Source organism: Myiozetetes cayanensis, unplaced genomic scaffold (genome assembly GCF_022539395.1).
Source record: "Myiozetetes cayanensis isolate MyiCay16 unplaced genomic scaffold, myiCay2020 scf1, whole genome shotgun sequence".
Taxonomy (NCBI): domain Eukaryota; kingdom Metazoa; phylum Chordata; class Aves; order Passeriformes; family Tyrannidae; genus Myiozetetes; species Myiozetetes cayanensis.
The window spans coordinates 115001215-115013502 of record NW_026086604.1 but is presented as its reverse complement, the minus strand read 5'-3'; positions in this window follow the sequence as shown (position 1 = coordinate 115013502).

The following is a 12288-nucleotide window of genomic DNA, read 5'->3' as shown; positions in this document are numbered from 1 at the left end:
TTTATCATATCCGTTAACCTCATTATGATAGTGATTGTCTGGGGTGCATTTCAGTGTAATAACCGGTGAGAGATTGGGAAGGGATGAAGCAACTGTTTCCTCTAGAACACTTTATGCAGTACTGCCAGGGGAAGATGATCTTATTTCTTTTCTCTCTGTAATTCTTCTTTTCCCTCTGAGTGAACTGAGACAACTGGCCCTGTTCCTCTCCAAATAAACTTTTGTGGCATTTCAGTGAGCCAACAGAAGACGGTGAAAAAAATTCACTTTGCCAGTGTGAAGACCACTGAAGACAACTACTATTATTCAGTTCTATACTTCTACTCCTTTTAACAGCTTTTAATTTTTTCTGTTCATCTTAGGTAGGGGTATAAATGATGATAAGTTCATGCAGGAGTGAAACTACAGAGACAGTCTTAAGGGCATTCATCTACACATAGCTGGGCAGGACACAAACAAGGAATGAACTAGTGAATATAAACTGGTTGTACTTGTTTTTGCCTTGACTCTGAATTGTAACAATTTCAAAGTTGTGCCTCCTATGACAAGGGGATTGGAGCTAGGGACAATGGGATTGGCAATGTATGTTGTATGCTTTGACTGTAGCAAAGCATTTGGTACATATTACTGTAATGTAATCTGATCACCATCTGATCACCAGCACTTATTTACATTTTTTCCAGCACTTGGGAGACTTCATCTGGATTAGTGTGTCTAGTTTGCAGTTCACTAGTACAGAAATGGTGTTGACACACTGGAGACAGCCCAGTGGAGGCCTCCGTGCTGGTAAGAAGGGCAAGAGAACACGATGGACAAGAAGAGACAGAGGGAGTTGGGCTTGTTCAGCCTTAGAAAGAGGAGACCTCATTGTCATCTATAATGACATCAGAGGATTCAGAGAAGACAGAAACAAACTCCACTTGGAGTGGCACAACAGTAGGAAGGAAAGAAGCAGATGCAAGTTGGGAAATTCCTGTTAGATACTGGGTTTTTTGTTTTGCTTTGGTTTTTTTTTACTATTACAGTGATCAAATAATGAAAGAAGATCTTCAAGAATATCTAGAATTTTAAACACAATCAATTTTTGTTGTTTATTTTTCTTCACTCTTTACAAGGATGAGTGTCTGAAGACTTGCAAAGATTGACAGTGAAGAACAGAAAAGGAAAGACAGATTACTTCTGTTAATCTTCAAAATGTTAGGAAAGTGAATGATCTACGAGTGCTAGGGGATCTCTGTAATTTCAGACATGGGAATACTTGATTTCCAGAACTATTTCAGAACAAGAAAAGTGTTGAAGTTTTAGCAATGATATATTTTATCTCAAGAGTTCATTAAGCTAGGATTTTGATCACTACTTATGAGGACAAACCCAAACCAGTCCTCCAATTTTCTACTTAGTCTCATCAGGGACTGGGAAGAGTTTTTAGATAAGTAGTCTTTTGATTCATGTAACACTGTCAGTCACATGCCCATCATTACAAAATCTTCCAAATTTTATGGATTATTAATTTTCACTATAAAAAGATTCCCAAGCAAGTGAAACATATACCTTGAGCACACACACTCATGATTTTCTTTAAAAAAATAAAATTCTAATATGTTTAATTTTTTATAAAAGCACAAAGAATACTAGTTTATTTTTTCTGAAATGCATTAATTAATTGAACCCATTTAGAGTGAAAATATTCTTGAGATTACAAGAAGTCAAACTATTAAACATTTTAAAAATGTCTCTGTAGGAAAAGCCTTGCTGTGTCCTTAGTTAAACACTGACTTCAAACCATGATTTCTGCATTGAGTTTTATTAGTGGTCAGTAAGCAAATTTGAGGGGCCTTATTCTGTGTTACTGACACTATGGTAGATGAGGCAGAAATAAAACAGCACACTGGAAATTAGATTAAAGGCTAAGTCTGCAACTGTTATTGAAATCCAATAATTCAAACTGCAGTCTTACCAGTGGTTAATAGTCCCCATGGTGCTGAATAATCATAAAGCTTGAGGATATGTACTATAGTGCCAGCACTCCAATGAGATGCAACCATCCCTGCCCCAAGAGCTGGAAAACAAATGCCATACTCCTATCAAAGACAAGTTTTCTTGAGGAGTGACTGATACCTGGGTAAAGAACTGGTAATGTCTTCTATGACCTTTGTAAGCCCTTCTGCTATCTTCACCAAGTCTACACAAAAAAACCTAAAAAGGACACTCAGTTTCTTTGCAAAAAATGATACAAGTGTCAATCTATAACTTTATCAAGCAAAGTCAGATAGTTCAAAGACACCACAGAAAGGACTTTTTTTAGCTAGTCAAGCGTAAATATAGCCCTTTTAGTTATGACCCATCTCCAGACAATGTATGTTCCTATCCTAATCTTGAACACTATTGCTTTTGACTTCCCCAGGCACAAGGTTTTTTTATGTTACTTCAAAGGAAAATGTAAACAAGAAAAAGAAAGAACTCAAAGGTTTTAAACTTGATAGAACGTGCTTGAATCTCTTTCACTATCAATTTCATCCTGAGCAGAAGAATGTGGATCAATTGGACTGAGTTGTGTATGAGACCAAGAGTCATGCAGAGACCAAGTATCCTGTTCTCATCATAAATCTTTGTATGGGATGAAACAAAATTTCTTCAAGTAGCATGAGAGAGAGGTAGGTGAGTTAAAAGGAAGACTCCTGAACATCCAGATTCCTGCAATGTCACTCGAGCTCAACTGGTTCCTGAGTAGAAATGCTAAAGTGGAAGAACAACTTATTCACCAAGTCTGTTCTTTCTAACAAAACAGATAGAGCTGGAACAACATGAAAATAACCAAATGCAGCAAGTCTTTGTTGAACTATCCATCTTTGCCTGTGATGTCTGGTAAAGAAGACACAAATAAAACTGAATCTTCACTTAATGAAGTCACTGTAATTTTGGCCACTAAATACAACCAGAGGTGGTTTTACTCATGAATAAGGACAAATTCTTTGTGAGAGCTCTGAGGAGGCTATCCCTTCTAATAAATGTTTATTTGAAACAAAGGTTGAGTCTGAGGACTTAATTCGATGAGAGCTTTTGGTCTCAAGAGGTGCCTTTCTAAGGGACTATTGCAAACAAACCTATACACCCTTGCTAATTATGCTGCTCACACAGTCTTTCAGTAGCTACTGCAGCTATGAGCTAGGGGAGAAGAAAATATTTTGGGCACAAAATATTTTTGGGTAGGAGTCTTAATTTATTGAACTCATTTGATCTTCGTGAGTATTTTCTCACTACCTTGCTTTTTCTGCTGACTAAACATTTTGATATTGTCACAAATGAGAAAAACAGGCTCATAATGGAACAATCACAAAGACCTTGTTTTCTGTTTCCAAATAGGAATTATTTCAATAATGTAATAGGGACTATTTAACTCCATTCAAAAGAAAATTAGAAGATCTATGTTTTGAAGAGGCAAAGTACTTCAAATACAGCATTTAAAAAGTCTGATGGACAACCATCTTTGCCCAGTGTCACTGAAGTCTGACTGTTCCCAGCGTCTTTTGTACCATAGACAAACTCTTTTCTCCAATGTTAAGAAAAAGATAGATAACATTCAGTTTCTTCATTTTCAGTCCCCAATTTTGGATATCATCTTCAGAAGTTGCAGATTTATGTTGTCTCATAATGTGCCCTGGAGATATCACGTAGCTAATTCTTCTTGTTCATTATCACCCCTTGTTTTGTATAAATTGCTGTTATGTTGAGATTTCTCTTCCCCTTTTATTAAGGCAGTTAACCATTTACCAGTTTTATATGAATTATCATAGAAAAATTTATTCGGTCTATAAAAATAATTGGCTTCTTTAACAGCAATATTATTCAATAGTGCCTTAATCTGTAGCAATTCCACATAAGCTTTTTACTGTGGGATTTTTGATGTTCTAATTTTTTATTGTTAGGTTTGCTAATAGCTCCAATTATTCTTGCCTTTGGCATTTCCTAATTTCATGACATACACCTAAAAACCGGCTTCTAAAAGTCACTTTGAAAGCCTTCAGTACAGTATGATATGAAGCAGAGACCAAATTAAAATTTATATATTCCTTGATTTTCGTTTTAATGGCTATTAGAAATTCTTTATCCTTAAGTAATAGAGTATTGAATCTCCAATGCAAACCATTTTTATTCTCCTCTATTCAAATTATCTCTATTATTTCACTGGTATATGATCAGATAGAAGGAATCCATGCACTTTAATTCTCAATTTACTCCCAAACAGGTTTTTCTCTGAAAAAAATGCCATGGCTTGTGTAAGACTGATTTTCCACTGAAATGGAGTCTGAACTTACTTCATTGGGGTCAGTAGAGATACTCACAGGTTCAGAAGATAATCTGCTTATCTTCATGTTTATAGATTTGAGCCTTACAATCATTTACTTAATTTATATTTTAACTACAAAGTATCCACCTTCCATTCAACTTTCAGATGAACTTAAGTAATTTTTCATGCTGATTTACTGTTATATGTGCATATGACAAACTGATCGGGAAGACTCTGCCACCTTTCTTTATATTGAAATGCAAGCAGAAGAGTTCCTCCAGAAGTACAGTATTTCTGAATACACACTGTAGCCATACAGTTAGGTCTCATGATGACAACAAGATCCTCAGATAGTTGGAGCTCTTCGCTATATCTCCAAATGAAGGACGTTATTACTGGAATTTACTCTGCTTTTAGAAGAAATTTTGTGCTTGATGGTTTCTACATGTTTTAAACAGATGAAATGAGAAACCACCCCCTTATTGTATGAAATAGATTTATGCAATGAGTGCACTTATAATCAATTGCAGATGAGTAAGATCCTTTTGTCTCTGTGTAAAGCTTTTCTGTGAAATTTAGCTAAGGTGAAATGTAAACTATATTGTATGTTGTAATTTCATTTGGTATTTTTACCAGTTTTGCTGTTTGAATTATAAACAGTATAGAAATGTTGTTCTCTTACTGTTTTGATAGCACAATTAGGTTTGTAAAAAGATTCATATTATTACAAATATCCAAGCTGAGTGAGATGAACTTGGAAAAATAAACTGTGTATGATAAAATATAACTCCTCTAGGAGTAAGGCATTTTTCATTTCAAAGGTTGCTTAGTAATACAGGACTTGGTCATTCTGATTTAAGTTTCACATTTAAAGGTAAACTAACAAAATGTTTGTTTTAATCAGCCTGTGTAATCTGGTGGAAAAATAAACATTAGTTAGAAAGCTATCATTCTGACAAAATGACTTACCTTAAATGTTAATTTGAAAGAAAAGCCCACTTGTTTCATTGTCATTGGTTTGATTGAACTGAGGTTTCTCAGAGCAACTGAAAAGGAAGTTTTCCCAATCCATCTCTCTTGGTTTTTTGGGTTTGTTTTTAGGGTTTTTTTTGTTGGTCTTTTATAGGTTGGTTGGTTTTATTTTGTGGAGTTTTTTGTTGTAGTGTTTGTTTGTTTGTTGGTTGGTTGGTTTTTTCCTTGCTGTGGTGTTTACTGCCTCTCAACAGTGTCTTTTGCCTGGAAGACAGCAGTTAAAACAATATAATGCTGGTATTTTTCCATGGGGAGCTGTCTGTTTCTTGGATATTGTTTTAAAATTTGTGGGATAAGTGTGTCATCCTCCCTCTTTCCAGTGGCCATTGCTGATTGAGAAAGAGAGGAACCTTTATGGGTGTGTTGGCTGTAGCAGTACAGAGCTGTGCAGGGCTGCTTTGTGATCTGGTAAGGCTTCCAGCCCTCTTGTGCTTTGTGCAGTATTTAAGGCTCCTTTCTCTGAAGTTTTCATCCAGACTATAATGCATGTGGGAATTTAGAAAATACACCTGCATAGTCATGAGTTAGTGGAAACTAAACTGTGCACAAATTAATAAACTGCTATCAGCTTCTGCAGTTCTATTATTCAGCTGTATTATTACATGTTGCCCAAGAGCTCTGCTTGTGGAACAGCAATGCTTTATGTTGGAGTCAAAATAAGATGGAGTATAAAAATACAAGATAAAGAAATTGGCACCAAATCACTATCAGGTGCTTGGGTCAGTGCTTGTTTGTTTTGGACAAAGTCACATCAAAGGAATGGAAAGCATCTTACTGACTTTGGGGGGGAATCTGAATCAGGCCCTCTGTGCGGAAAGCTAGGTACAACCTTCTATAGAATTTTGGAAGCAATGGTCCTTTTGCTCTCTCTTTTGTCTAGAATCAACGTAAATTTATAGTATGTGTGAAAGATAAAGTTAACAGTGACAGAGATGACAATAAAATATTCACTGACATTACTGCATCTGCAAACACACCAATTTTTGATAGTAGTGTAGGGTGACTACTCTTTAGTGAGCTCATCTTATATAGGGTAGACTGTCCCATACTTAAAATTACATTTATTTGAGTTTGTCTCTTTGTGGCTAGGTGCTATTCCATAGTCTGTCTTCAGCTGTTAAGTGCTGATGCACTGTTCCTGTGATTTATTGTTCTCATAACCAGTAATACGTCTCTTATGTATATGCTTTCTTTTTCTTATCTCTTGTCTCTGATGGTCATATTAAAAAAAACTTTTCATGGTTTTGTGGCTTGTGCAGCAAGTCTGTGTTTTACTTTTTTTTACACTCAAAATGTTTCCCTCTGCAGTTTGTTTAAAAGTTGAGATTAAGCTCTGTGAGAGGGAGAATGACCTAAAAAATTCATAACATCCTCTGGAATGCCTTGAATTCAGTGAGTGTTGAGAGAGAAGGGAAAACTAATTTCCTGGTGCAAGTCTCCCATGCTTGTTCAAAGCTACTACAGTCAATGTTTTTGCCAGCTGTCCATGAGCCTTACCTCTACAAGCAGCATCCTTTTTTTCCCATTTAGCCATTATTATGACTCTTTTTCAGCCACATGTGTTAACCATATTTGAGTAGCATCTCGTGCCTTGTTTGCTAAACCTAACAAACCCCTTATTCTACATCCATTTGCTGTTTTGCAGTTGTGATTTTGCTCACCGGCCAGCCCCTGGGGCTGAGGATGGTTTTGTCCAGGTGGATTTCCAGACAAAAAGCCAATCAAAACTCTCAGTAACACCTTTGCTAATACATATTTAAGAAAACGGAAGAGAAGGTTGTGGTGCAGTTGAAATTGGTAGCCATGTAGGAGCGACGGCAGGCCCCGAGTGGGGGCCAGGCCTCCCTCCTCCCCTGGCCCTGGGCCGTGGGCAGGTGTAGCACTGAAGCCCCCCTTCTCTCCTATAAGAGAGTGGAGAAAAAAAAACTTTAGAGGACTGACTGCTTGGACAAAAGCCACTGCAGAAGAATTCCAGCAGAGAGATAACGAAGTGTCCAAGGTCAAAACTGGCAGCCAGAAGAGAGAGAAAAGAAGTTCGAAGTGTGTGTGGGGGGGCTGTTTCTTCCCCTTTCACTCTCTCTCTTCAGCAGGGAAAAGACTGAAAAATAAATCCCTGCCACCTATGAAAGTTTGTTGGGGTGAAGAGACCCCATGCGGCTCACAAAGGAGCTTGTGGATGTACAAGGAAGCCGAGACTTCTTGAGAAGGACTGAAATAAAGCATGTCCTGTTGAAGATTTCTGACCCTGAAAGGGATGAGGCTTACACTGGAGTGAGAACGGCTCAGGTAAGCATGGGATCTCAGTGAGAGATCTGTGATGCTGATGCTGGAAATTTGTGACCCTGAGAGAGAGAACCTACGCTGGAGCAAGAACGGCTCGGGTAGGGATGTTGGGATCCGTGTGTGCCATCCATGCTAGACCCATGTCGGAGAGGTCTATCAAGGACTGTTCTCCTGTGGGGAGGGACCTCACAGGGAAACAGGGGTAGACTCATAAGCCATTATCGCCTGTAACCCTGTGGTGAAGATCTATGGTGGGCAAGTGTCCCCTTGCAAGCTCATGGAAGAAAAGACCTTCAGGGCCTGGGTAACCCCCAGCCTCCGGTCTTAGCCCAGGATGGGGGTAGGCCCAGCCCTGGAGACCAACACAGAGAAAGAGAGAGAGAAAAAGAGTTCCAGCTGCGACGAGAGTGCTGCAGAGTTATTGAAGATACCTGAAGCTCTGAAAATGGAGAAAGAAACTACTTCTCCTTCTTGGACTGATATAAAGGGGGGAGAAGTATTTCTGTAAATACATAGTATTTTTTACATAATTAGAATTGTTATAAATATAGTTCTTTAATTTTAGCTTGCTAGTAATAAATGTTCATATTATTTTCCCAAATCAGATCTCTCTTGTCTGCATAAACCTTCTCTCAACTAATAGTAATTGTGTCGGGAGTGAGAGCAAATTGACCCAGAGCAAAACCACGACAGCAGTCAAGTGGTCCCAGGGTGTTAACTGAGTGTCTTCGCAGCAGAGCCACAGTCTGACTGTTTTGACTTACAACATTGTTAGCAAGAGTTTTCCTCTCTTCCAAGTTGCAGCTCAGTAAAACAGCAAGTCTGGCAAACAGAGCTTATCCCTTCACAAAATATGGTCATATGCAAATGGCTGCATTTTAGGTGTCCAGAAGACCTAAGTTCAGATGCTTTTACTGCATGGAGGTAAAGGCTGCCCTTCTAATGCTGAAATTTCCTCACTCACTGCAACACCAAGTGATTCCTGTTCGCAGAACATACTCGCCTAGGAGTAATGGGGATATTGGGTGGGGTTTGTGCTGCTCTGTTTTAGAAGAGGTTTTTCGTGCATCTTTTTGTTCTCTTCCTATTCACACTACAGGGAATGATACGGCTCAGTGTATTTGTTGCCTGCCCAACTTCCCTCTGTTCCATGCACTGTGGTGTATAATTAACAAACAACATGCCTTTTATACAAAGGAAAAGCAATAGGTGGACTACATGGCAATTTTCTAGTATGCAATTGTGTTTCCAGAGCTGTGCACATTGCTGCTGACACTCTTACAAATATAATAGTATGAATTTAGCACACCAACAGAAATGCAAGGAAAAGGTAAAGCCATGCTGGCTTCTTCAGTGCTAGAAAAAACAACAAATTAAAATGTTTGGCAAACAGAGGACAAAATTCACAGGGAAATACTTGTACTTCCAAGATTCTCAGGGTACATCAAGCAATAAAGTTTTAGAATTTATTACAGCTTTGTGCTCTCATTGTTATTTTTATCCTTCTCTCTCCTTCCCCACTTCACTTCATTAAGCTTGCTTATAAAATTATCAATTAAAAGTAGTCCATGTACAAGGAATGGTAACAAAGTGTTCCTTTTGTGTCCAAAACATGTTGCATAGTTGCCTAAAATCACACCGAGTTACTGTGAACTTTAATAAGGTCTTCAAATAATCTGGTAAAATGTTTCTGTGAGAACAGTAAAGTTATTATGAGCTATAGTGTTTAGAGGGTAAAGTTGAAGTTCTCTGAGTAAGTGTACAAGTTTGAATTTGATGAATGATGGCTTCATTACTCATGAAAATGAGCAATAGCTAGTGTGATGTGTGCTAAGCATCAGGTAGCAAGTGTTAAAAGTTGCCATATTTGTCAGTATGGAACCATACTTTTTTCCAACACTCCTTGTCGGAACATAGGTAGTAAAGTTTCTGCCTATTTTTAAATGGGGCAAAATATTCACTAAAAATGGAGGATCAGGCCAATCCATTTATCTGTATCATGGGATCAGTGAGCTAGGAAACCACTCCCTGCCAACTAGATGGCGTTAGCACAACTGTATGTAGACAACAGAGAAAGACTCCCCAAAAGATAGAGCTCTTTTCAAGTAAACCATAATAATTTGTAGCTTTTTTCTTTACTCATATGAGTAGTTTGACTGATTACTGGCATGCAGGAGATGGCCTGGGTTTGGCCCAATTAGATGTTGTTTCTTAAAATTCCAACAATAACATTCCTACACATTATTCTACAGAGCTCTTGCCTCAGGGCCCAATCTTGTCATCCTTCCACACACAGAATTTCCATTGAAGTCAGGATCAAGAAAATTATAAACCATACAGCATAAAAAGATATGCTTGGTTTATTTGGCACTGGAAAGCTCTATGTACAGGCCTTTGGGTGCCATTCCATGATTTTGACAGAAACAAAATGGGAAACAGGGGAAGGTTAATGTATGAGTATTATCAAAATTATAATAAAGAACATATAGTCCTGGTTAGAGTCAACCAACATTGACCTGTAAATATTGAAATGCACCTCCTGAAATGAAACTATTCTTTGAAGACTAATACCAATTCTTTTCTCATGACCTTATCCTCACCTCCCCCAGGCTAGCCTAGTAGTATGGATGGACAAGGAGCAGTGGATGCTTACAATCAGCTGGACTCTGCAAAAAAGAAGTCTGTTAGTAGTTCTTTCATAAATGCCCCCAACCATGTTTCCCAAAATGTTGTCACCTTTAGATTGCTCTTTCAGAATATGCTCTGGGTCAAGCTGCCCTGAAAACCTTTACCTTAAATATGACTAGATTCTATGTCTGCTTTGCATAAGACCACTTTATTCTTAGATACTCTCTTTCCCTACCTGATCTTGCCTGAGATGTTCATGTGTGCCCTCAACATATTTGCAGGGCTGAATTATTTTGACTTTCCCAAGTTCAGATGCAGAAATTGTCAGGATTCAATGCAACATGATTACTTCTTCTAACCTTTTATCTGAGTGTCAGCATGCAGAAAAAGGACAGGTCAAGTTAAAGCATGAGAAATCACTTCATAACAGTTTTGACTTATTTCTAAGAAGACCAGGAAGACTTTAGGCATACAAACATACTAAAAAACCTTACAAGTGTCTAAATAGTCAGTTTGAGTTTTCTGATGCTCTCAGTGGTTAGAAGTTTCTGAAATTCCTTTTTAGTTTCATTCTCATTATCTCTTCTATTTTATTTTTTATTTTACATGCTAAGAAAAAAATATATGGCAAACAATGCCTCAAGCATTGCAGCATGGTTAGGAATCAGGTTTCTAAATGTCCCAGTTAATATAATGTATAATGTTGTATTCATCAGCATCTCATCTGATTGAAATAATTTGACTGGAATTAAACTATTGCTACTAAAATTTATGTAAAACTTATGAAAAATTTATTGGTTTATAAAATCCTTGCTTTTATCCAGGACTAACAATTCCTATGCAATGCTAGTGATCCTCCCACAAACAGTTGAGAGAAAATAAAATACAAGGGAGTTCATCAGTTCATATTCCCTGAGATCCTCACAGTTACTCTTCTTTGTGATCCGGTCTTTTAACTTTTTCATTACTTTAATCTTAAAAAATAGATTTTTAATTAAATTCAGAGCTATTATTCCCCTTTAGGGGAGGTGGGAAAAACAAATGCAACTCTGCTGAAGGACCTCTGAGCATAACATTTTCCCTCTCTTTACAGTTCATTTTGGCATTTTTATATATCTTCTGCTAATAAAATGTAATGATTTTCATCTTTTACTTTGACATCTGAGTCTGTATCTTTTATCTGTTGTTTACAGTGTTTCAGCCCATAAATAAATCATATGACAAAATAAATTACTTAATCTTGTGTTTTATTTGGAAACACATTAAAGCCTAGCTTTGGTGAGAAAAAAATCACTTTACACCTTACAATTGCTTATATACTTTTATGACTTTTGTGTCACGTTCAAATACTATCAAGGTGTCATATCAATACCAATTGTTCACAAGAGCCACATTTTAAACCTTTCAAGTTTTTTGATAGAGTTTGATAGGAATACTTTGAAATGAAAGTACATCTGTCTTTGACAAATGGCATTTTCAGTTCTGAGTGTTTTTTTTTTTAATATGTTGTTATAGTGCATTACAAAAGCAATATTAATCCCCAGAACTTTCTTCAAATCATGTACATGTGATTGTAATGAAGTCCGTTTTTCCAGTTGCCTGTATGCAAGGCTGTTTGTTGTCAGCATCTGTTTTTTTATCCACTATGAATTCACTTATTTTGCACATTCACAAAGTTGTTCTTTTGTATTTTTTAGATCTGTTTAACTGGCAAAATAAATGGTACTGTACTGAATTTCAGGTTGTATTTTTATTCTTAAATCTTTTAAGACATATTTTTCTTCCACAACGAGAAATAAATGATAAATATTTTCTCCACTGTTGTGAAAGAAGAAAATTTTATAACCTCAGTGCGTTTGTCATGTTTTTACCTGGTCAAAGAAAGTTAAATCAAATTCTAAATAGTTGCTTGCAATCTCTTCTAGAAGCTTCTTTCCTTCACAAATGTCTCCCACAAAACTATCTTTCACATAGACAGTGTGCCCTCTTTTCTTAGGTTAATTGCTGAAATATTATGTGGTTTGGTTTCATTCTTCATAATTTCCCGATTCTATTCC